The sequence below is a fragment of the Uranotaenia lowii genome, chromosome 2, assembly GCF_029784155.1.
Source record: "Uranotaenia lowii strain MFRU-FL chromosome 2, ASM2978415v1, whole genome shotgun sequence".
NCBI classification, from domain to species: Eukaryota; Metazoa; Arthropoda; class Insecta; order Diptera; family Culicidae; genus Uranotaenia; species Uranotaenia lowii.
In genome coordinates this window covers 154,716,100-154,736,522 of record NC_073692.1, presented here as the reverse complement: position 1 = coordinate 154,736,522, position 20,423 = coordinate 154,716,100, and the positions used below count along the sequence as shown (strand labels likewise).

At 33.7% G+C, this 20,423-nt stretch overlaps 1 protein-coding gene across 3 annotated transcripts in view; it reads right to left on the bottom strand.

Annotated features, from left to right (window-relative positions):
- LOC129744449 (kelch-like protein 17) overlaps positions 1 to 20,035 on the bottom strand; it is a 170,431-nt gene extending 150,396 nt beyond the window's left edge. Inside the window, exon 1 of one of the 3 annotated variants that reach the window (XM_055736969.1) lies at positions 19,822 to 20,035. The gene's annotated coding sequence lies outside the window, so the exon portion shown is untranslated. Of the gene's footprint in view, positions 1 to 6; positions 344 to 10,024; positions 10,531 to 19,821 lie in introns of those variants that run through there. The other 2 variants (XM_055736970.1, XM_055736971.1) reach the window with 2 other exon arrangements.
- Between the last annotated feature and the right edge of the window lie 388 nt (positions 20,036 to 20,423).

The window sequence follows — 20,423 nt, the reverse complement described above, 5'->3', positions numbered from 1 at the left end:
ACTCACGGTTTTCCTTTTTCAGCACAAACCTTTCTCCTTAGCAGCCTGGACCAGACCACAACAACAGCAACGTTAATCGATTGGAGCAGCAGCAGCAGCAAGCAAAATAAACAACAGCAAACAGCAACAACAGTCTGTCCCAGACCTTTCCAGCAACAATCCAATTTACACCAGCGAGGCAGCAATCCCGGCGGTAACTTAACAACAGTCTGTACCAGACAACTTCAGCAACAACCTTATCCACAACAGCAGCCAAAAAATCAACAGCAGCAATCCTCTGATGCAAAACAGAATATGTAGTACCTCACCGGTACTCGTCATCAATCAAACCAAATATCGACTGAACTCCGATCCGCGTCTCACAACAGCCAACAAGAAATGATTTTCTTGCTCACTCCTCACCAACTCCGGCGGTCAGTTGTCGTGCTCTCTCACCGGTTATTTTCTCGGAGCTTTTTATTGTTCGGTGATGAGGATCCAGCGCTATGAGGATGGCACTCACTCACTTCTCTCCCGCAGGCAGGGGTGCCAGGTGGTTTTGATAAAAATCAGGACACCGCAATGATAAAAATCAGGATTTTTCAGGACACCACTAAATTGATGAAAATAACATGCAGCTATGCTTAGATTGCATAACTAAAGGCGAAATACAGGTGCTGAAGACGCCTAAAGTTATGCAACTACAGCGAGAAAAAACTTGGATAACATCGAAAAACACTATTTAAATATCATTTGAACCAAAGATTATCATCGATTAAACTAGTTTAACTGTTATGTAGAAGATTTGTTTGATTTTCTCACCATTTAACAATAAATTTAGTTAAAGTTTAGATATTTTTCAAAAATCAGGACAAATCAGGACATTTTAAACGTCATTTTTCAAAAATCAGGACAATTCAAGCGTTTTTGAAAAATCAGGACGGCCTCTCAAAAATCAGGACAAATCCTGAAAAATCAGGACACCTGACACCCCTGCCCGCAGGTGACTTTCACTTTCAAATGTTAACGTTTGATGAGATGGAGATTAAACCGATTCGGTTCCAGTGATGCCGAGAAAGCGGTTGCTCGGGGCAAGGAAGAAAATTAAGAAGCTTGCTCACTCTTAAAACCCGACGGATTTTGTTTGAGCTCCCGTTTTCCTCGTCGCCACTATTGTATATGCACTTTACTGATAAGTAAACGACTTATAAAATTGTAATTAATAAACATAGGATAATATATTAATACTGTTAGGGATTTCAAAAGGTATAAAATAAATCAAACACCAAAGTTCGTTCGCCTCCACCTTAACTGATGGCTAGACTTAGACTGATCTTCCTAGATCGTTTATTCTTTTTTTCTCGTTCGAGTTCTCTCTCGAGATCATTCACGCTTATAATTATTTATGTACAATTAGGTAAGTATAAGGATACTAAAAGAGCAAGTTCACTGGTGTTGGGAAAAAGTGGTAGAAATTTCGATACTTACGGCACATTTTGAAAATTTTGCCATGCAAAAACATTTTCAAGATCTGTGACCTTCTAGTTTTTTTACAACACGTGTTGTATTTTCGCATGCTGTGATGCAAAAATAGCAATATTTCTATCACATACAGCTGAAATAGAAACAGTGTTGTAAAAAAATACAAAGCCCCAAGATCTTGAAAACAATTTTGCATGGTAAAATTTTCAAAATGTCATTATTTCTACCACTTTTTCCCAACACCAGTGAACTTGCTCTAATAATTTGAATAAGTATTTTCAAGACAATTACGCTCAAATACAATCTAGTAAGTACTTATGCAAAATACTTAATCTTTCCATATTTAAAATGAGTTACCTTCTAATTAAATTTTTTATCACTTTGAACATTTTAAGAATTGCTAAAAAAATATACAGTATGTTTCGTAAAAGCACTTCATGAAAACAATTCAATTATGCTAATAATCGCATGATCACAAATTAGAGCTTCTTTTTTCATCAAAAATTAAAATATTTGATCGGTGATCGGTTTTATTGAAACACTTTTTTTTAAATTCGTTTATTAGAAAAAACTCAAGCCTGTACGTTTGAGGAGCCATGAATTTTCAATAAACCAAAGTGTTTGGGGACTGACCGACCAGATATTTTCATTTTTCCTCTAAATGACTCGTAGTTTCTGTAATTTGTCTTCACAACATATTCTTTAACCCTTCGTTTCATAAAGTAACAAATTTGTACGATTTGAAAAAAGTGAAAAATCGTATTTTATTTTAATTTTTTTTTTTTGATGTATTCATCATTTCCAACTGTTCAAAATAATTTTAAGGGAAAATAAAAAAATCATGAAACAAAGGGTTAAATACACCGTGAATCACATACACGTGAATCGGATTGTTTTCGTTTGTATTATTAAGCAGATTTAGATGAGATTTAGATTCAACTTCTTATAGGGGAGGATCGCACCATGCTCGAAATGCAAAATTCTAAGTTTGTTTTTTTTGTTGGAATAACGGCGAATACAAATAGAAAAACGAGTTTTGCTGTAAACCACCCCGTTGGTTTTTCGTGAATAATGCACTGAATATCGGCCAAATTTTTGTTCAGCCACACATATGGCTCAACGAATAGTTGAGCTAAGTATTCGGCTCAAGATGCTTGAATTATTACCATAATAGCTTATATGGCTTTTCAAATAATATGAACAGTTCGTGTCATCCGAGATTTCACTAATCCGAGGTGATCCTTCTCCCTACTACTTCGGATAAGCGGAGTTCTACTGTACATATTTCAAAACTGAATTTGAGTTTCTACACGATCTGAACACTGTGGATGTGCTTCGATGAAAGGTTTAAATTTCAGATATCCTAATTTTTCAGGTCTAAATTTTCTTCAGACTAGGACATTATGCCCGGTTTTGGGATAGGAAAATTAAAATGAAATGCCCGTTTTTTCAGGTTTCTCAAAAATCAGCCGGAATTGCCCGATCTTTATATTTGCGAGAAAAAATTTGGTAATTTTTTTGATGATATATACCCATACTTAATTTTTGAATGGTAGATAGAAGACATATTCAATGTCGACTTTTCTGACAGCTAATTTAATGTTATCAATTTGTTGTTATATTAATTTTAAAACAGTTGTAAAACCGCTTACAGCTAATGACAACTTCAACAAAATAGATACCTAGAGGTTAAGTTGCACAAGTTGAAGTTTTTTAAGGAAAATTGTCAAATGTTGTTCATGGAATGATGCTCTTTGGTTTGCATATACACTGGATTTTTTTAAAACAATACTATCGGTTAAAACGATTCAATTTTAAAAGATCTTTTTGAAACGTTTTTGTCGAAAAAAGACGATTTTCGAACATATCAATAACAGGTTCCAGACTAAGGTTACCAGAATTTATTCAGCACGTATCCGGGCCTTTTCCTTCAAAATTGACGACCAAAAATAGTGGCAATATCCGGACAAATTTTGTTAAAAATTAAGAAAAATCAACAAAAATCAAGAAAAAAAATAAAAAAATGGTCACTTAGAGATTCCCATAAGCTCCGGAACAACCGTGACAGAAAAGCTGTATACAAAACAAATCTTTGAGCTTCCCGATTTAAGTCAGAATGGTCTAACACTGTGGTTGGTAACGTCCGGCTCGCGAGCCGCTTGCAGCTCTTCTGATGTAATGCAGTTGCTCTTCAACTCACAGCTTAAATATTTTTTATTTTATTGAAAAATTTATTTAAAAAAAAAGTTTAGCCGATGCTTGAGTTTTGTAACAAAGATCCAAAATTTTATTCCTCGATTTTTTATAGCTCAGACAAATTTCCAGAATTGACATAGCTATAGAAACAATCCGAAGCTTCCAAAAGCAAATATCTCAGATTTTATTGAATTTTTTTTACGCTGTTTTTTCCTCGGAATACCAAAAAATTCACTTATACCCCTTTGCCACCAACAAATTTTCAGTTTCAGGGGATTTTGCCTTATCGATATGATTTAAAAATCATAGGGGTTCAATTAGGTGAAAGTCAAATAATTTATGATCATATTCATTTTTTACTGTGATGATGGGAAATGTACCCTGTTACAGTTAATCGAGAGGTTTCATGTCTTAAAGGGTGATACGGTCAAAATTTGGCCAAGGGAAAACGCGTGTAAATCTGTGAAATCGTTTATTTAAAAAATCAAATTAAATTTCTTTTTCAAGTTTAATTAGTATAAAATTCAGGAAAAATATTCAGTTAGGCTTCCGCTTTTCCTAATCCATATTGCCGGGCCTTATGCTTAACCCCTGCCATCAGATTTTTAAAAGCCACCTTGTCCACCTTCTTCGCCGCAGAAAGCCAGTTCGCCTTGAACTACTGCTCGTCCTTAGCAGTTTTTTTATCTTCTTTAGGTTCCGCTTGACAATAGCCCAGTATTTCTCAATTGGGCGGAGCTCTGGCGTGTTGGGAGGGTTCTTGTCGTTGGGAACCACCTGCACGTTGTTGGCGGCGTACCACTCTATGGCCTTTTTACCGTAATGGCAAGATGCCAAATCCGGCCATAACAGTACGGAGCATCCGTGTTTCTTCAGGAAAGGCAGCAGACGTTTATTCAAAAACTCTTTCACGTAAATTTCTTGGTTGACAGTCCCGGAAGCTATGAAAATGCTGCTTTTCAAGCCACAGGTACAGATGGCTTACCAAACCAGATATATCTTCGCGAACTTTGACAGTTTCATGTGCTTGAAAATATCTGCTACCTTTCCCCTTACTTTTGCCGCATAAAACTCCTGTCCGGGAAGCTGTTTGTAGTCGGCTTTGACGTAGGTTTCGTTGTCCATTACCACGCAGTCAAACTTCGTCAGCATCGTCGTGTACAGCCTCCAGGATTGCGCTTTGGCCGTCGTATTTTGTTTATCATCGCGATTTGGAGTCACTACCTTCTTGTGAGTGGATAGTCGGCTCGTTTTTTGGCTCGTTGCACGGTTGTAGACGATACACCCAGCTTATTTGCGGCATCTCGGAGAGAGAGGTTATGGTTTTGCTTGAAACTACCGGCAACTCTCTTTGTCGTCTCAGCGGCTTCCAGTTTTCGTTTTCCCCCCGATCCAGACTTTCTGGCTGTCGACAAACGTTCCCCAACAATTAAATTACACTTGTAACGGTTGATTTGGCAACTTTTAGCGATTTTGCCAGCTTTGCGTGCGAGTATCTCAGATTTTCGAGATGCGCGAGCAAAATTTTGATACGCTGCTCTTCTTCCTTGGACGGTATTTTGACAACTGAAGAGTGAATTCCAAAATCAAAATAGGAGCAACATTCAACACACACGCACACCTTCAAAATGAGGGGTCTTCAGGTTTTTTAAATGCAAAATTGAAAAAAAATACGTCAAGTTGATATTGACCAAATTTTGACCGTATCACCCTTTATTATCCGCTCTGTCATGCCAGCTTTATTGATCTGTCTTAATTTATCACTGTTGTATAAAATCACTGCTCCCCATCTGTTTAACAACTTGATTTATAGAAAAATGACAGCTTTAATAACCTCTCGATTATTATTTTTTTTATTGACGTTCAACCGATTATTGATAAGATAAACGTATTCAAATTGAGCTAACCATTCGCAGGGTGCTGTACCCACCTTCCCAAAAACTTTTCTCAAGGCAGTCGCAAATTATGGTAAATACTTATGTAGGCCAAGTAACAGCTGCTGTGTTTATATACAGATGAAAATGAAAAATAAGTTTTCGGTTCACCATCATCATCCTCTGGAGGGCAAAATTCATAAGCGAACCGGATGGAAATTTATGATTGCAGAGCTTTGAACTTCTCCCCTGTTCACTGCCTGTGGTAGAAGAGCTCATCTGTTGTTTGAAAAACAACAAATTTATCAGATTAAACATTATGTAGGTGAATTTAGCTCAGCTTTAAGAATTGGAAAGTAAATTTCCCTACATTTCTTGTTGCAAAATGAAACTAACTTATGAAAGGATTTATTTGTAAAGTATTATCAATAAAGCTCCATTAGTGGCTCCAGAGAGTATTCAAAATTCAATTTGAAAATGCATTTAGTAAAACCACTCTATTTACAATAGCAGTGAATAATAACGCTCCATCTGCAACTCAGTAACTGCGATGGCGGGATCCCTGTTATAGGATAGTTTATGCGTGGATGTTTTCTGAATTGAGCGGCATATTTGCATCGCGCATGATATCCGTTCCAGACAGACGGCTGGGTGGACGGTTGCCAAATTGCATCCCCTTTAGGGGATTATTTTGTCAACAGCAAATTCCATTAACCACATTGTGTAAAAATACCATTCAAATTGCTACACTAGGAAGCGTCAACGGCAAGCCTCATTAAATAAATTTACGACTCGTGTTGAAAAAATCTTACGAAATTGTTTCTTCAAATCATTTTGTTTGCTATTAACACAATATACCTATTTGAAAACAAGTTCACAGTTCAAGTTATCAATAGAGATAAATCTGCAAAATTTGTTCTCGTTATCTTATTTTGAAAGCCAGTCAATTTTTCAATTATTATCATTTTGGCATATCGGCAAATTTTAACTAAAAAAAGAATGAATTTAAGAAATTGGAATATTTACAGGTCATTTCTGAATACATACATTTCTACTTTGAGTTTAAAATTTGCCTATGTGCCAAAACTCAAATTATTGTATATTCTGATTTGTTCCAAAAAAGGAGGTATGCTGATATTTCAACTAATATGATAATTTAGGATATAATGTATCACATTTTAATGTACCCAGTAAACTTAAAGTAAGATGTGTTTCCTCTTATAACTGACTATTTTAGGGGAGGGGGGGGGGGGGTAGGGTATAAAAAAACACAATTTTTACGATTTTTTTCTAGAGCTATCGATCAATCTAATGTATTCAAATTTTTTGCATTATACAAAGCATTGTTAAAAAAACATTTAGTAATTTTTCGTAGAAAAATATTGAAAAATAAGCCGGTGACGAAGCACTTTCGAGGATGCCTTTAAGAAAACAGGATTTGCGGTAAACACTGTATCTCAGCACAGAATCATCTGAAGTCAAAAAATCAGAGCAAAATATTTTTAATAGATGTTTTTCTGGACCCCAGCGTTTTTATTTAACTTAAAAACTTTTTTATGAAATTTTTGTGGCTGTTTGAAGAAAACAATTACGATTTTTCACGAAAAAATCCGCCATTTTTCACCTGTAAAATCTCCCCAAAGTAAAAAAAAACAAAAAAGAAAAACGTTGGGGTCTGGTATTTTATATGTAGAAAATATGTTCCAAATTTGAAAAGAATCGGATAAGTAGTTTTCAAATGACGATGTCCACGGACTTTAAAAATGTGCTTTCGAGAAAAACGCGTTTGAAGTTTCTGCTCTTGCTTTCTTGCAGTATTAGATAGGAGGAGATAAAGGCCTATAATTTTCACAGTTTTGCTTCAATTGACTTGAAAATTTGACACAACATTCTTGAAATGTTTTACAAAAAGAAAATAAAAAAATAAAAAAATCGATTTTTTGAAAGTGTTAGACCCTACCTTCCCCCTTAATAAGAATGTTCAATGAGTTGCCAGCTGGCCAGGTATATACACGGATGCAGGAATACCTGTAAGTAAACTAGTCCACCTGATTGACTCGTTCTTCCAAAATACATTCACTTCATAATAGTTCATACGAAGCCATGGGGTCCGGGTGTGGTGCCGCGCTGCATTGGAGATTTGTCGAACTTTAAATGTCATCTTTACATTTTGATAAAAACAATTGATTTATTTGTGGATTTTATTCATCGTTCATTTATCTGTAGCTCTGAAATTCTACTATAAATTCTTGAGCAAATCTTAACGCTAAAATAGTGGCCTAGAGGATAGCATATTTGTCTCCTAAACCAACGTTCATGAGATCGAATCCCGGCCGTGACATAACCTGACACACATAGTATGATGAAGGTTGGCGGTTTTAGCATTAGTGAAATGCTAGCCGGGTATACCTTGGAATTGTACGCTTCAATGATGCAGCACATGCATGTGGATGGATCTTTCCAAGGGAACTTAGATTGCACTTGGAGATCCTACCTAGTTATGTGTGTGCTCGTAGTGCTACCGGTAAACAACGGCAACTTCAACCAATAGTACAGGGGTGTAAAATAGCATAGCAAAGTATAAATAATAACGCGAGGTAATACCACAATAGATCAACTTAATGGTCGCAGTGGACTCTCTGCCCAACAGGAAAAAAAACTTATTACTGCATTTTACTGCACGATACTGCATTTTTTACTCAACTAAATTTACATTCAAGTTTTGTAGAATTTCCGCATGGAACCAAAAAGTTCGTAACAAATCACGATAGGCCAAATTGATACCCGGATTTCTTAAGGTACCGTAAAACGGGGTAACTTTGATCACCGCGGGGTAAATTTGACCAATGATAAACTTTTTCACATTATCATCAATAAATCAGTTTATAGTTTGAATTTTTGAAAACTGTTTTCTACGTTTGAAAGCCTATTGATTGAGTATCAATTAGGCAAAATTTGGTTTGTATTTGAAATCTCTTTCTGTTAGTAATTTTAAAATATTAAAATATCTATTTTTTTCAAGACTCGCAAACAAGCAGCTCTCCTGATAACACCAAAAAGCATTTAGAAGCAAACGGGTTGTTTAATTTGAAAGAACAGTTTTTTTTTATTTTGTATATGAACATAATTTATAGTGCTATTTTTATAGACAGTTAATGATAAATTTTTGATTTTTGAAAAATAAGGACATTTTTTAGGAGTAAGCCCGTATTGGACAAATGGATAAGAACCTTATCAAATCGTTAACTTTGAAGAAGAAATGAAAATGGAAATAGTGGGAGGATCTAGGGGAATGTGTGAAGGTAAAATTTCATTTGTATTTTGAAGCTCAAACTTTTTAGCAATCACTATAATTTTTGCCCCTTAATGTAGGCAGCATACTTGTTATTTTTTCGATTATAAATATTCTTAAAATATAACGTTAATGCCACATTCTCCTTAACAAAAAAATCGAAATAAATTTAAAAAATTGATCAATCTTACCCCGGATTACGGCACTTAGATCGCACAAAAATGTTCTGTGCTTCTTGTTTAGACTTTTTATGTTCATTCAGAAGTATAAATCAAGCACTTATGCTAAACGTTTTTCAGTTCTCTCGAGAACCATTTATTCAACCAAATGTGAACATTTAATGCACAAGATTAAGTAATTTGACTTCTTGAGTTGTTTCATATCGAAATGAGATATAATTTGGTACCCGTAGGATGTTAAAATATCCAAAATTATATCAAAAACTCCATGAAAGAACAAATAAATTATATCACCGTGTGATAATAGCTTAAAACTCAACCAAATAGGATATTGACCACCAAAAAATACAAAAAATTGAGTCTTGCGTTCAAGCTGTGATGAAATGTTTATTTTGGATTCAAGGTATGCAAGGTTGGTTGCATCGTCTACTGCCTTGTACTCAGACTTTTGTGAATTGTTTCCAGCTTTCAATTCTTGAAAACTTTGGATACATTGTATTTTTGTTGCTCTATGATTCTTAAATTTTACGAGTTTAAATTCTAACTAGTACCTATAATAATCCAAAAACTGTCCCAATCCACCCCTTTTACGGTATAGATGTATGTACTAAGCAGAAAATGCATGATTTGTTTCTCAATGCATGATTTTTTCATCAAGACATGACACATGAATGCATGAAAATTTAAAATAATTTTTTTTAACACTGAAGGTTTGTAAAGACACTCGAAATACACCACCAAAAATATCACGAAAATTGTCCCAATTCTACCAAAGGCCACACGCATTAAAACATTGAACATATTTCAATCGAATGGATGGGTCAGCAAAAAGCAAACTGTTTAATGGATAATTCCATATAAGTTTTCGTTAGAGTATTAGTTTTTTTTACATGAATAAAATTTATACCAAATTTAAAAGATTATTTTCCGTTATTCAAAATAATTGCAATTGCTATTCGATCTTTTTAGTGAGATGAATTTATTAATGCTGTTATTAACTTAAAAAAGTTGGAACTACTCACAATACTTCTGGTTGGCAGCATAAATTTGATTATCGACGTAAATATAATTTTTCCTCAGATGTTCCGTGTTAATAACCTTTTTTTTCATCTCAAAGAACAAAAAAAAACCTAACACGCAGGTCATTCAACTGCTGCTGATGTCATCCAATCACATTCACAATATGCTACCTTAATTGAAATCAACAAACAACCCGGAAAATCCCCCAACCCTTAACCGGTTCAAGAATTTTCACTAATCACAAGCACAAGTACTCCGCAATCTGGCTCGCAAAAAATGCAATTAAAAATTTTCCACGTTTTTACACTTCACTATTCACGATCTTCTCCCGTTTTTCTGGCATACGCCAAACGACAACGGACTGGATACGCATCAATGATGCCTGGCTGGCAGCTGTGGTGTATTGACACTTTTTTTTGTTGCTGCTGCTACGCTAATGCAAACCATTCATAGAAACGAACGTTTTTGCGCGTTGTGTTGGGGACACAGTAAAACAGAAATCCGAACCGAACCGCTTGTAACAGCCTACTGATGGACGGAAAAGTTCTGCGAACCAACGTTGTTAGATTGCCGAAATTACAACATTCAGGCAGCCAGCCAGCAGCCCCCCAACGATAACAACGACGACAGTATATACAAGCAGCGCGAAAAAAAAATACAAACAACAAGTTCTCCCCCTTCATTCAATCGGTACGGCACTTAGTACATAAGTGAGATGGGAGCAGAATGTTGGGGCTCTCCAGTACCTACTTTTCGGTGCTTTGAGCGGATTCGAATTGCTTCGTGCTGAGTTTTATGTTCCAGGAAATTGAGAAGTTCGAATGAACGTTTTCACACCTGACTTGCTGATAGAGGCAGAGTTCGAGATGGGTTCACGCAAGATCGAGGGAAATGAGACGACAAATAGAAGTCTTACACATTTTCTTCTTGATTTTGTAAAAGAAATTGTATTAAGTTTTTAAACCACCCGACTATTCAAACTTATCAAAAACCAATTTTTGAACAAATAAAGATATGTTATTGTGAAACTAAAAAATCCGACAATAACAATGGCTACCGACTTGGAAATAAATACATTTGAACAAAAAAGACTAAGGATCTAAATAATTTATTATAGGTAATATAAGATAACTTCTAGAAGGTCATATTGAGCCTGAAAGGTATTTAGCAAAAAAAAAATCAAGAGATGCTCAAAACAGAGGTTTGTTATAAATAATTTTTTTGATTACTTTTTTATGATTTATCGTCTTAAAATGGGTCATTATGATAAAATCTACGAACTGCTCGGAAAAATAACCGAAAGTAAAACAGATTGTGAGGTAATTTCTACAAATATTTTGGTAATAATTACAAGCATTTAGGTAAACATGATCAGTAGGAAAATTAACAGAACATGTAAAATAAAGAAAGAACATCTCCTCATTTCCATTACATACAAACGTCCTGCACAATAATAATGTTTGTTATTACGTTAACTTTCCAAGTGATGGTTACTGCACTAAAATAGCAGCTAATTTCGCCAAAACTTGCTAACAGTGCTGAATTAGAGAGAACAGAGATGTTTTATGATAAATATTTCAGAATGTTACTCGGGCAGTATCCGGGTTAATACCGCGTTTTATTATAACTTTTCACTTTCCAATCCATATTATTGAAATTTTCATTGGTTTATAAATTCTAAACCACTTTCCCTCCATATTTTTAAAAATACAATCTTTAAAAAAAACTGTAGATGCTTAAATTGGACCAACAAAGTTTCTTTATTGAATTTTCATCCCAATTTCAGTCTTAGATTTGAAATTCGTATTGAAACAACACTTATTTAACCAAAATTTTATCATCTACTGAAGTAAATATTTTAAATACAGCCTTTTTAAACATGAATATTTCTATGTTTTGAATCTTATCTTTCCAGATTCAATTGATCGAGATTTTCAAGTCTTGTGTTGTTTCTTCAGTTAATGAAGTTCAGTTTCATAGTATTTCTGAATTTTGAGAACTCAGGATCTTTGTTTTAGGGTTTAAACTCATTTGAATTCCTTATCTGACTTTTTTTCAATGATAACTGATACTATGTTTTAAACATTTAATCTCTATTCTTAATTTATTTTACAACTGATCATTTTTGCACTTATACCCCTTTGGGTTTGAGGGTATCGATTGAAATTTTTATCATATTTAGAATAACAATTTGATAACAAATTTTTATCTGATGAGAATCATATTCATAAACATCTCATGAAAACGTTTTTATTTGTGTTTCAAAGATATACAATTGAAATTCACATTTGGTGCAATTTCTGCTTTGGCTCTGATTGTAACTTTGAATCTCTTTTTTTTTATTTTATTCATATTTTGTTGCTTAAAACTTGATTTGAAATTATGATTTAGATTTGAGACATTGAATTTTGGCTCTGAATAAAAACTGATTTAAAGTTTTGAATTTTTAAACTCTTATATCTGTATCTCTATGGAATTTGCAGTGCATTAAAAAATGCTTGGATTTTTCCCGTAGGGGAGAGTGGGGATACTTGATCCCCTTTTCTTATTTTCACCATATCTTTTTGGCAAAGTTTAGCAACTCGCCGTCTTTGACATTTTCTGACAGCTTGTAACCTAAAGTTTCTATGCTCCAAAAATTAGAACGATACTTGAATCCGTTGATGAACATTTTCGTGAGAGTAAAAAAATTGCGATTTTTCTGAAGTTAGGGGAGACTTGATCCCCTATTGAAGGAGTCTTGATCTTTAATTCAGGAAGCACTAATCCTTGTATAAAAATCAAACAAAACCCCAAGTGTTACGAGCGCCAACTAGTCCTCCGAACACATCACTCCCCTATAAAAACTTTGTCAAATGCGCTGTCATCTTTGACAGAGGAAATTTGGTAGTATGTAAGAAGAAGAAATCGAAGTAGAAAAGGTGGTGATTCGCATTGCAAGTCGTGTAGCTAAAGTTTCATTCGACGCTTAAATACGGGAAATTAATTATATTCATATAGTTACGTTGGTCCTATTCGAAGGTATTACATAAATTATTGAGAACTATCATTGGAAAACATATTATGTAACAATAATTTAATCTCTAGCCAGGCTAAATACTTCTACTGCTCTACTCCACGTTGGTTGCCTTCTGCAACAGATCAAAGCATCGATCGGTAAGAATATTTAAATTACCACCCAAAGGAGAAACTAACTTTCAATTCTATTACATATTAGTATACTCGCAGTAATTCAGCATAAAGATAGTGATCAAGCAATCAGGCGTTTAAACATAAAAAGTAAACGGTAAGGTACCAAAAAGTGTACTAGAATGCACCCATTCAATTCTAACCTCAAACCGTTATAGATCGCTCTTACTATTTGCTGATACGACATTTTATACTTAGTTGTGTGACGGCCGATCACTTACAGTAAGTTTAACTTAAAACAAACCTGGCTTGTATTAACCTTTGTTAATTTTAGGAATTTTAAATTTGTTCCAAAAGAATAAATTATAAATTGAACCACATCGCTGTCTCGCAACACCAAGATAGAATGTTAATTGACTATTTTGGTCATGTTTGTTCTCAGTTCACAATTTATAGCAGACATAAAAAGAAAATTTTATAACTTTGTCTCAACGCTAATAACATTGCATACTTATAGGCGCTATTTTTTATAATTAAGAGAAAATTAATAATTTTTGCTCTTTTCTTCAGACAATTGTTTGATAAATATTAGTTTTTGGATAAATATTAGTAATTTCGTAATCAGCAATCATAACGATCAATTCAGAAGAAGAATATGCCGTTTGAAAGGGGGATCAATTGTACCCAACTCTAGGGGATCAAATGTACCCATAATCAACATTTTAGAAAACTTTTTCTGAAAAAAGTTGAGAGTTTTCCATTGCTTTGAAAATATGGCATTATGAAGTTCATTCTACGCTCGAACGATTGATACATTGGAACAAATATTTTTTTCATAATTTTCCCATGTAAGGAACATTTTAAAGTGATGAAAAAAGATCTTCAAGTTACATTTTGTGAAATTTTTCAAACAAAGTTCAATTACTCAAACAATTATTTTGTTAGAATTTTTTAAACTACAAACATTGTTATTTTGCTCATTTTGGCACATTATTCTAGAACATTTGATCTTTGTAAGACATTCCAGTTTCGAGATATAGCTAAGGAATCAAGTATCCCCAGGGATCAAGTATCCTCATTCTCCCCTATATTTTTTTCGCGGGAATATGTTTTTAAATTATCATTTAAGCCTTTTTATTCAAAATTACTTTTGTCCCAATGATTAAACACAATGATTCAAGTATTGAACAGGCAATGTTCTAATTATTGAACACATAAACATTGAATATCATTGCATATATTTAGGGGTATTTCGCTTGATAGTATGCCTTGCAGGGGCGATTTTGGATGAGCTAGCAACCAAGAAACAATTTGTTTACATTTCCAAACACCAACCGATGTTTTTTCAATAACTGGTACATGCATTTCTTTACGAAACGAGCACTGCAAGATTGAACGTTCAATAATTGAAAATTTGGCGTTTTCTGTGATCCAATGATTGAACACTTTAATTTGTAAAATTTTAAGAAAATAAAGATAATAAAGGCTGCCACTCTTCCAGAAATCATTCAAAAAGACTTAGTTGAAAACACTCATACCATTATCTTAGACGTTTATTTGTCTTTTATCCAATTTTCCCCCCAATCAAAAATAGGTTGTTTCCTCCATCCAGTCGAAAAACCATGCCAAAATTTGAACACATTTTCAAGTTTCGGTGATTGTGACTTTAAGAGTCCGAGATTCTTGATAAAAATTTGAACAGAGGTAGAAAATGCTTCATCAGTGGCACAACGAATTTTGATTCATTTTTCTACTGTAAATAATTTTTTTAGTTGGTAAATGTTTTACTAGTGTTCAATATCTGGTACCTGTTCAATAACTAGTGCTTCTACCCTACTGGAAAAAAAATTGAACCAAAAACTTGTGATATATTTTTTTTCCTAAATATTGACGAAAATTACGAAAGTTAAATAATAAAGCCTGGGTTATTATTTATCAACATGAATCAACCCACAAAAATTATTAGTTGTTTTTAAAAACAATTGATATTTGAAATTCTGTGATTCCACCCAAAATATCTTAGACGATTATCTGTGAAGCATTTTTAAGTAATTTGATAAAAAATTTATCACAAACATTGATAAATTGAGTTATTTCACTTATAATTCGCAATCCACATTACCAGAGTCAAAATATACAGTCCGCACACAATCATGGGTCACACACAATTGTTAGTCACCGATCATTAGAACTGCTGATATCTACTAAACTGAAAGAAATTATTTCATGTTATTAGGTATTTTTAGTTAATCGACAATATCATCAAAATGCATTAAAAATATTAATTGTGCATTTGATAACAGTAAAATTGCTGTTTGAATACTTTTTGTCATAGGTGAACTATTAGCTGTCAAACTATTGCATAAAATTCCAATGTTATAAGGTTGACATCTAAAACCGTTAAGCCCCTTATACGGATATTTTAAAGATTCAAACCAAATGAATTGGTCCCATATAAACACAAAGGACGAGTTTATATTTTCCAACTGAAACTGGGCGAATGAAATACGAAATTTCAATAATATTTGGCAAAACAAAAAGTGACCCATAACTGTTACAAAATCCACCAAGTTCCACACAATTATTGGTCACGTTTTTGCAAGCAAAACAAAACATTTCTTGGTTGCTAGCTCATCCCAATTGCCCTTTGAATGTAAACTAGCGAAGGATGCCCCTGAATGTTTGCAAGAAATTTGTTGATTTCCATGTTGATATTCGTATGTTGCCATGGACTTCTATGTGACTAATAATTGTGGGAAATTTGACTAATAATTGTTACAAGCTATAATTTTGACCCATAATCGTGGTTTTGAAAAACGTGGATTGTTCCGGTAAATTATGTTATTTCTTAACAAAATTGAAAATAAAAAAATACTTGAACTCAAAGAGGAAGTATTTAATGACTGAAATTCATACAAAGCTTGATATTTGGTTAACTAACACCCGAATAAACGAACATTCTGTAGTGAATGGATTTGTAAATTGATTAATGATTGTGGGGGGACTGTAGCTTAAGAAATCCTATCGCAATGATATCTAAATAAGATTAAAAATGATAAAAATGTGAATAAAAATTCTAAAATCAAGAATGAAGTTTTGAAGATAGTTGCTTAAAAATACATAAAATTGAACATTTTTCTGTGATTTCGACAGCCTTGCTGAACATCTCAATGCAATGATCCAATGCAGAACTTCAATGTAAAGAAACGAGTTTTTTAACGTTTGTAGGGAAAAAAATCTAGGCTTGAGGACAAGTTTTAATGGTGAAAAAATCACAGAAAGTCAAATAGCGATTCAACATCCAACGCTAAGACGACTGAGATTTCTTTAAAAATATATTTATCAAACTGTTAGTTATCACTCTGGTAAGCTCCAAACAAGGCCGTGCGAACGGAGGGGGGGGGGGGGGGGTTTTAGGGGTTTAACCCCCCCCCCATGAAGATTTTTTTCAAGTAAAATTTTCACTGAAGTAACGAAAAATAACTTGATGTTAAAATGTATTTGAAAATAAGTGTTAACAAGCAAGTCAGAATTTTTTCTCTCCTCCGGCGGAATTTAGTCTCAAAACACCTTTGGCTTGAGACATTTCGATCAACGATACTATTCGACGTTTACGAATTGAAACTAACTTTGGTTCTAAATTGCAATTCAATTAATCTTTTGTATAGGAACTCGAAACATGACATACAAAACCCCTATCTCGTCTTATATTTATTAAGAAGTGTAACTAAATAACAACAGAGTTTGAAACGAACAGTTTTTTTTTATTTGAAAAAAAAAAAATATTTCATTACAAATGTTTAGCTAATATGAAATATTCTTCAAAAAACCAATTTCGACTAACATTTATTACGTGTTTGTTGTTTTTATCTAATTGCTCAACACAACACATAATTTACACAAGGCCACAAAATTAACATTTTTCTGAGGTGCAATGAATTAAAAATGAAATTTCGACTTATTTGGGTACCCTGAATCTGAATATGCAATATTTCTATCAGTTTTGTTATTAAAATGACTTTTGAAAATAAGCAAAAAGTATTTGAGAAATTTCTGCATTGTTTATACAAATAAAATCAAGTTTTTTTTTACACTTTCTACAGTTATGTCAAAAGCACTTGGAAAGTGATATCTTTCCATTTTTTTAATTGTTGAATTCTACTTTTTTTGGATCGTGCATCATTTTCATCATAATAATATCCCTTAATTGGATGAAGATGGATGGATAAACAGAATCAGATTTTTTCGTATATGTAGGTTTGTTAGTTATCAATATTTGATTTTACTTAAAACTGTTGCATTTTAAAACTCCTTATCACCAAAACTCAAAGTGTTCGACCAAATTTGATAAAAGAAATCATGATCAGAACGCTAAAATCTACCAAATCAATCATTAAAAAAAATTAGCACCAAAATGCTGTTGACTTGAGTCATCAATTAAATTATGTAAATTCTTATGGTGAAACGTGTTTAAGAAAAAAACTACCTGAAATGTTTTAAAAAACTTATCATTTACATTTTCATATTTTGTTTAAATTTTCAAATAAATTTACTGAATTTTAAAGTACATTTTTTTCCAATTCTTTCATTAAATTGTCGAATTTTTTAGTCGAATATTTAAATTTAAGAAATAATTTTAACAAATTTGTTTTTTTGAATTCTGATTTTATTTGTACTTGACACATAAGTCCTTAAATCTTATTTTTAATAAGAAAAACAACCTTCTGTTCTTTCCAGGACCCGATATTTCAACCAAAAGTGACAAAATACTAAGAGCTTGTAATTTAAAACTTTAAAACATGTGATTGAAAATTAAAAAAACTTTTTATTAATTTTCTTTAGATAAAATCGTCTTTTATGAATCAATCATGATTTTTAAATAAGCAACTTTAAACTTAATTTTAATGCGAAATGTTAACTTATTTTATATTTGCTTAAAGCAAATTGCTTTGTCCTACCAATATTATCTTTCAATATTTATCAGTTTTCATTGACCTTTCACGAAATTACCCATTTCCCAACATTTATTTTAGAATCCAGATTTCTTTTAAGCTCTGTGTTTTGGAACGTTTATTTTAAATGAGCTTAGAAAATCTTTTGAAACAAATCCCTAGTTCAGAACAAAGAACATCATTTTGAAAAAAAAATTATCAATAATTTACCGAAAATTTTAAATTTTGATTGTGATATGATTTGCAAGATTTGTTTTTTTTTTATCAGTCCAATTTATTTTTAGTTTGTGTGGTAATCATGAGTGAAATACGGTTTTAGAAATTTCTTTCCTTCTTTTATTGTTTATTTTTGGTATTGCTATTATTTTAGCTAAATTTGAAATTCGAAAACCCCCCCCATGGACGGGTTCTTCGCACGGGCCTGGCTCCAAAACATTTTGAAATAGAAGTGATGACGAATAGTATTATCGGTTTAAACAAGAATGTTGTAAGAACGAATATTCGCCAAGAAGTACTATTAAAAACTTGATAGAATTAAAAAAAAGAGTAAGCAAGGTACTTATTCAATATTGGGTATTTAAAAAGCCGTGTTGAATTACTGTTTTTGAACACGTGAATTCGTTTTATCTTTTCTTTTTCAGATTTGTTTTCGCCAAAAGGTTGTAGTAATGAAAAATGATGTGAAGTTCTGATAATTATCACAAATATTATTTAAAGTGCGGCCCGCCGACAAGATTTAAAATTTAAATTGGCCCGTTGATTCAAAAGGTTGCTCACCCCTGTCTTATTGCATTGTCATTGTTGATTTTATTTTTTTGATTTCAATATAAATAATGACGACAGTCCTGAATAAATGCAAAACATAATTACTCATAATTTGAACGAGCTACCAATATGCATAGAAATACATGAATGGATCCCAAAAGCCTCCCTCCCGACGAAAAGCCGGGACACCCGCCATGCAGAAAAGTGCAGCGACACGGTACAGGTCGATGCCCTCGATTTTCTTTCAACCCGGTATAGCCGAGACGACGTTTCCTTATGTTTCCTAGTCGTTTCGATGCACCATAGCAAAAACTTCCTGTGTTCGTCTCCCCTCAATCACACGTCACGTCACCGATAACGAACACCACGGTCGGTGACGAACCGCGGCATAAGAATGTGAGTGTGCCACAGTACACTCGTCATTCAACCACTAACATCATCATCAGCAATCAACCACCCACCACCCCCAAAAATATCGTAGTCATGAACTTCAATTTCAGTTCGCCCGTTATCCGTTCCTTGTTGCTGCCCAAAATAGTTGGGTGAAAGACATGGTTAACATCATTCAATATTCATGCTGAATGGCTAACCCGGACTCAACATGCGGGTGTCCCCCCAAAATGTCCATATGCCCGAAGTTCTCCTATTGCTGAGCGCCGGTTCGTTATATAAATTTTCCTTTGTCGCCTTTGTCTATTTTCCACCCCGTGCCTGAATGGAGGAAAATATTCTGGCAGAAGGAACAAGATTTTTATGAAAAACGATCAAACTGATTGTCCATTAGAAATTATGGCCGTGGGAAACTTGATTTTCATGCCCGTTTATTTTTGAGAAATTTAATAAACTTCAGTTCCAACGAAGTGGTTTAAATATGTACTATCGATTTCCAGCTTTTTCATGTCGATGCCAATCGAGTTTGGTTCAATTTTTGGTACGTTAGCGACGACATTTACCTTTGTTCTTCCCAACTTTGCTGCCGAAAGTACAAGTGATTCGTCAATTTTCAAACACTTATTTCGATCTAGGCAAATCGACACCAGCCACAGAGCACAGATAATCCAAAAAAAGTACTCCACCCTTCTGGGAAACTCCAATCAAACACCCCAATTGAATTCAACAGTGGCACGCACCGAAAGGAAGAACTACGCCCGATTTTCACTCGTTGAAATCTCCCGAAAGACTGGCAAAGCAAATCTAGCAACGCACACGCGTACGCCATTTTTCGGGAGATGTACATAAGAAAGTTTTTTTCTTCTGTATATTCCTATGCCTTTAGACGAGAAGTCTCCTGCTTTATTGAAATTAAATTGATCCTCCGGCATCACTTCCTGAAAGTTGTGAGAGAGAGCCGGAAAACTGTCGGGAAAATCCTTTGAATGGAAGAGAAAAGCTCGCGTAAATTTACTCTCATCCGCAATATCTCGCACTTACCCTCTGGTAGTGTTAGTTTTCTGAGAGAGAACAATGTTGCTCTCACGTGTTTGTTCGCAGCCGAAGATTTTCCGAAGCTTCATAGACTCGTGATAAGGTAAATTTACGTATCAATCTATACCTA